This window comes from Galeopterus variegatus, unplaced genomic scaffold (genome assembly GCF_000696425.1).
Source record: "Galeopterus variegatus unplaced genomic scaffold, G_variegatus-3.0.2 Scaffold8282, whole genome shotgun sequence".
Taxonomy (NCBI): domain Eukaryota; kingdom Metazoa; phylum Chordata; class Mammalia; order Dermoptera; family Cynocephalidae; genus Galeopterus; species Galeopterus variegatus.
This window is the reverse complement of record NW_007734393.1, coordinates 43,602-49,335: the sequence shown is the minus strand read 5'-3', so window position 1 is coordinate 49,335 and position 5,734 is coordinate 43,602. Positions and strand designations below refer to the sequence as shown.

General features: G+C 53.7%; 1 long non-coding RNA gene across 2 annotated transcripts in view; it reads left to right on the top strand.

Moving 5' to 3' along the window:
• Positions 1–5,734, top strand: part of LOC103608310 — a 32,294-nt gene continuing 26,560 nt past the window's right edge. Inside the window, exons 1-2 of one of the 2 annotated variants that reach the window (XR_552039.1) lie at positions 1–303; positions 1,035–1,156. This is a non-coding gene — a long non-coding RNA (uncharacterized LOC103608310). The remainder of the gene's footprint in view (positions 304–1,034; positions 1,157–5,734) is intronic. The other variant, XR_552038.1, reaches the window with a different exon arrangement.

Here is a 5,734-nt window from a genome sequence, read left to right as displayed (position 1 = left end):
GCCCTCCCGACCCTGGGACCCAGGCCTGCCTCTCACTCTCTGAGAAGCTCACTTTGCTCCCACACCCACCTTCTCATTTCAGGCTTCTGTGCGGCGAGTTGCATAGTTGCTGTGAAGTACGGCTCCGTGAGTGATATGTTGTAGGATGTGAACGTCCCCACGGGGAATTGCGTGCACAGGGACAATGCCGCAGAGGACAGATGAGCCCATGGGCTGCAGTCCTGGCAGTGTCCAGGCTGGAGTTGTCCCCACTGTCCTCTTGTCAGGAATAGTTGGAGTCATGCTGAGGATGATGCCAATATGGTAAATTATGTATTGAGTACTTACTGTTGTCATTCCTGTTCTGAGCACTGAATGTGTATACATGTAGCTCTCACAGCAACACTGAGGGGTAGGCCATTTTGTCCCCTCACTGTACAGATGAGGAAACCGAGGTCCACAGTGGTCCAGTGGTTTGTGTCAGACTGCATAGGTAATAAATGGCTGGGGCAGATTCAACCCCAGACAGCCTGACCCCAGCTCTGCAGCCTGTCAGGTATGGCTCAGGAAGACAGAGCTAGAGACAGAGATGTGGCAGGTGGCCTGAGCTCCATGGTCTCAGCTCCAGTACAGCGCCTGGTGGTGCAGCACCTGGTCATGCCCTGTGGTAGATGCATGCATGCATGTGGGTGGAGCTGTGGGGACCCTGTATGCAAAGAAGCCAATCGGGCGTAAGCTTGCAGGGAGGTTGGAGAGCCAGAGAGTTTGGGGCTCCAAATTGCCAGAGGGCTGGGGGGCCCTACAGGCTGGGGCAGGGCACACCTTCTTCAGGGCTGTGTATCCCTGTCCCCTCACTGGGAGCTGTCGAGCAGGAGGCCACCTAGAAGGGGCTGGGTGGGGGTCACCTCAGGACTGGCAAGGAGCCTGGGGTAGCCTTGGGAACAGGTGCAGCGGAACCAGGCTCATGGGGCCTGGGGTGGGCACGGGGCCCCAGGGCACCCTGAATCTGAGCTGACCCTGCTCTTTTCCCCTCCCTGATTTCTTGTTTTCTATAGCTCAGCGGTGTGGCTGCTGGCCCTGCCTCTGTAAGAAGATGTCATGGATCCATCATTGCAGAGGTGGCCTGGGGAGCCATGGCTCTATTGAGGACTCACCAGACAAGGCTGTCAGCCCCTAGGTAAAGACAGCAGTTGGCCATGGGGGCGGGGGAGGTGGGAAGGATGGTAGTGAGTGAGGTCTTTGCTGTGTTGTGCTGGTGGAGGGTAGACTGGTTCTGTTGCTCTGAGAACATTGCCTGTGACCCAAGACCACCACAGATGACTGCTGAGCCCTGAGCTGGGGGTGATTCTGGTCCCAGGTGAGGAAGGATCAGGAGGATACCCGGTGGCAGGGGCAGACCTATGTGTCTGAGTTCACACCAGGCATGGAGCTGGTGCTCAGAGTACCGAGCCCCTAGTCAGTGACGCTTGGGGTGTTGGGGAAAGGCTGAGTGAATGACTCATCTCATCTGGCCTGCTGAATGACAGTGTGCAGCAAGTGGCACTTGGTGCAGTACGCAGAGGAGGAAATTAGGACTGCAGGGGTGATAAACGAGCCTTCATGGCTGTTCCATGGGGCAGGACAGAACTGAGGTGTACATCTAGGTATTTCTGGGTGCCAAGCCTCTGCTCTTTCCACTTTACTGAGCTTCCTCGCCCACCTGCCGCCATCTGCAGGTGTCCCCCCTTTGGCCTTCCTGGCCATCTGACTGCCATGGTCTCCTGCCCAGCCCCTTTCCTGCTCTCCCCTCTGCTGTCAGCTTGGGCTGCAGATCCGGCCCCAGAAGGCATCCTAGGCTCCAGGTGGCCAAGCCCTTGAGGTGGCGTCTCTGCCACCAGTTCTGTCATCTGGCTCCCAGCATCTGGGTCAGGGCAGCCTCTGTGAGGAGCGTTCTGGGAGTGGGGAAGGGGATTGAATTTGTGGTCCCCAAGCTTTTTGCTTGCTTCTCTCTGCCCCGGGCTGGGCCTCTGGCTCAGGCTAGCAGATGCTGCAGGCAGGGACTCTACCTCTGCCACTCCCTGAGGCCTGGGCCCAGCTTCTTCACTTGTCATTCTTCCTGGCTCTTGGCCAGGGCTGGTTCCCCAGTGCTGCTGTTCAGAGAACAAGGCTGGTGAAAGGGCCATCACTGGCTCTTGGCAGCCCCCAGTGCCGTAGGCTTGTCTCCCACCCCTGAGCCAGTGACTCCCTTACCTGTGCTGGGATATGGTAGTGGCAGGGAGGATGTGGGTCCAGACGGTCACAGCAAGACAATCATAGCACTCCACTTTCTTCACCATGCTATCGCCACTAGCACCTCCCAGGCCAGGCCCAGGGAGGGGATGTTGCTGGGGTCCAGGTGCTGTCCTCTAGGATAGTCCCCTGTCCCATTTGTCCTTCCCACTGGGTGTGCCTGGCTGGCCTGGTCTCCCACTCTGACCACCTCCTTCTTCTTCCTGCTGGGAACACTTACCCAGCCTCCCCTGTGTGCCAGGGGTCCCCTGTCCCATTTGTCCTTCCCACTGGGTGTGCCTGGCTGGCCTGATCTCCCTCTCTGACCACCTCCTTCTTCTTCCTGCTGGGAACACTTACCCAGCCTCCCCTGTGTGCCAGGCAACGTTCTTGGTTTCAGGGGCACAGTGTGGAGAAAACAGCTCTGTGCCTTTAGGGGACTCACATTTTGTCAGTGAGATGTTTCTGAGATCTTCTTCCTTACCTGCTGGCAAGGAAATGAGGAGACAGACTAGGACTGACTGGGCCCAGGAGGGATGGGCTGTTAGAGCCAGGGAGGTGAAGGAGGGCCCCTTGGAGAGGTGACGTTTAGTGGGGCTGAAAGAAGGAGCCCCAGGAGACAGCCAGGGAGATCTGGATGAGCTTGTCCCAGAGTGGCCAGGCTAGGGTGGGTGGGTGGTCCTGTCACACACTTGCTTCCTTCCCCTTCCGTGTGCACAGGCGGCCATCAGGGGCCTTACACAGGGATGGTGTGAGCTGCTTTATCAACTTAATGTTTAGAAGTGTGTTTTCAAGGATGTTGAATGTATGCAGTGCACGTGTGCATGTGGTTCACACATGCAGAATTCATGTATACTGTTTTAGAGATCGGTGACATGGCCACCCCAGCCATCCACCCTTTCCCCTCTTGTCCCCTTCCCTCCTTGCCCTGACTTGTGCATTTATCACGACTTGCTTTACTTCATTGCTTTACTTCTATGTGTTTCTGTCCCTAGATGGTATGTCACAGAGTTTTGCGTAGCTTTGAGCTTTCCCGAGTGGGATCGTGCCATGTGCGTTCGTATGGGATTTGCTGCTTTTCTGCATCTTGCTCCCCGGACTCTTGGCATTGCATGCCGCTGTCATTTTTTATTTCTCCTGCTGCACTGTATCCGGTTACACAAGGACACCATGGCATCAACGCCTGGTCCGTGTCTGGGGGCACCTAGGTGGTTCCTGTCTTGTGCCATCACAGCCACGTGGCTGGGCACCTGTGCACGGTGTCCAGCACCTTTGCAGGCACACGGGCGCGTCGTGGTCCTGGACGGAGCTCCTGCCACAGCAGTGCCTGTGCCCTTGGCCACACGTCCTTGTCAGCACCAGATGTGTAAGACAGCGACTGTCTGAGAAGCTGGTGGATGTGAAAGTTTCTTCTGGTTTGAATTCATATTTCTCTGGNCCTGTGCTGGGATATGGTAGTGGCAGGGAGGATGTGGGTCCAGACGGTCACAGCAAGACAATCATAGCACTCCACTTTCTTCACCATGCTATCGCCACTAGCACCTCCCAGGCCAGGCCCAGGGAGGGGATGTTGCTGGGGTCCAGGTGCTGTCCTCTAGGATGGTCCCCTGTCCCATTTGTCCTTCCCACTGGGTGTGCCTGGCTGGCCTGATCTCCCTCTCTGACCACCTCCTTCTTCTTCCTGCTGGGAACACTTACCCAGCCTCCCCTGTGTGCCAGGCAACGTTCTTGGTTTCAGGGGCACAGTGTGGAGAAAACAGCTCTGTGCCTTTAGGGGACTCACATTTTGTCAGTGAGATGTTTCTGAGATCTTCTTCCTTACCTGCTGGCAAGGAAATGAGGAGACAGACTAGGACTGACTGGGCCCAGGAGGGATGGGCTGTTAGAGCCAGGGAGGTGAAGGAGGGCCCCTTGGAGAGGTGACGTTTAGTGGGGCTGAAAGAAGGAGTCCCAGGAGACAGCCAGGGAGATCTGGATGAGCTTGTCCCAGAGTGGCCAGGCTAGGGTGGGTGGGTGGTCCTGTCACACACTTGCTTCCTTCCCCTTCCGTGTGCACAGGCGGCCATCAGGGGCCTTACACAGGGATGGTGTGAGCTGCTTTATCAACTTAATGTTTAGAAGTGTGTTTTCAAGGATGTTGAATGTATGCAGTGCACGTGTGCATGTGGTTCACACATGCAGAATTCATGTATACTGTTTTAGAGATCGGTGACATGGCCACCCCAGCCATCCACCCTTTCCCCTCTTGTCCCCTTCCCTCCTTGCCCTGACTTGTGCATTTATCACGACTTGCTTTACTTCATTGCTTTACTTCTATGTGTTTCTGTCCCTAGATGGTATGTCACAGAGTTTTGCGTAGCTTTGAGCTTTCCCGAGTGGGATCGTGCCATGTGCGTTCGTATGGGATTTGCTGCTTTTCTGCATCTTGCTCCCCGGACTCTTGGCATTGCATGCCGCTGTCATTTTTTATTTCTCCTGCTGCACTGTATCCGGTTACACAAGGACACCATGGCATCAACGCCTGGTCCGTGTCTGGGGGCACCTAGGTGGTTCCTGTCTTGTGCCATCACAGCCACGTGGCTGGGCACCTGTGCACGGTGTCCAGCACCTTTGCAGGCACACGGGCGCGTCGTGGTCCTGGACGGAGCTCCTGCCACAGCAGTGCCTGTGCCCTTGGCCACACGTCCTTGTCAGCACCAGATGTGTAAGACAGCGACTGTCTGAGAAGCTGGTGGATGTGAAAGTTTCTTCTGGTTTGAATTCATATTTCTCTGGTACCTCAAGAGATTGATCTTTCTGTATGTTTACTGGGCATTTGGGTCTTCCCTTTAGTTAACTCTTTTTGTATTTTTTTCCTTGGCATTTGTCTTGCACTTATCAGTTTGCAAGATTTCCTTGTATATTCTGGAAATGAAGCCTCTGTCAGATGCGGTGTAAATATCCCGGTCCGGTTTGGGCTTCCTGCTCGTTGCGGTGCCTGCTGATGAACACAAGTTCTCAGCTGTGATACATTGAATTTATTGATCGTTTCTTTTATGGTTTGTATTCTGTTTAGTTTAATAAATCCTTTCACAAGATAATGATATTATCCTTCATTTTTCTCTACAGATTACATACTTTTTGTTTCATATGTGAGTCTTTATAATTCACCTGGAGTTGATGTTTGTTTGTGGTGTGAGGTGGGGGAGGGTGGAGGGAAAACGCCAATGTCATTTTTCTTTACGTGAACATCAAGCTGTCTGGACTGTTCATTCTGCCCTTTTCTACAGACCTGAGCAGCAGCTGCATGATAGAGTTTCCATACATGTTTTCCTGGTCAGTTTTTCTATTCCTGAGCCAAAATCCATCCCAACCTCTATAGTTTTGTTGTAATTCTAGATATTTCTTAGGGCAAGTGGCTTTATTATGCTTCTGCAGCTTTCTTGGGTATTTTTGGCTCTTTGTTGTTAAACATAAACTTTATTTTTATTTATTTATTTATTTTTTTCTTTTTGTCTTTTTTCGTGAC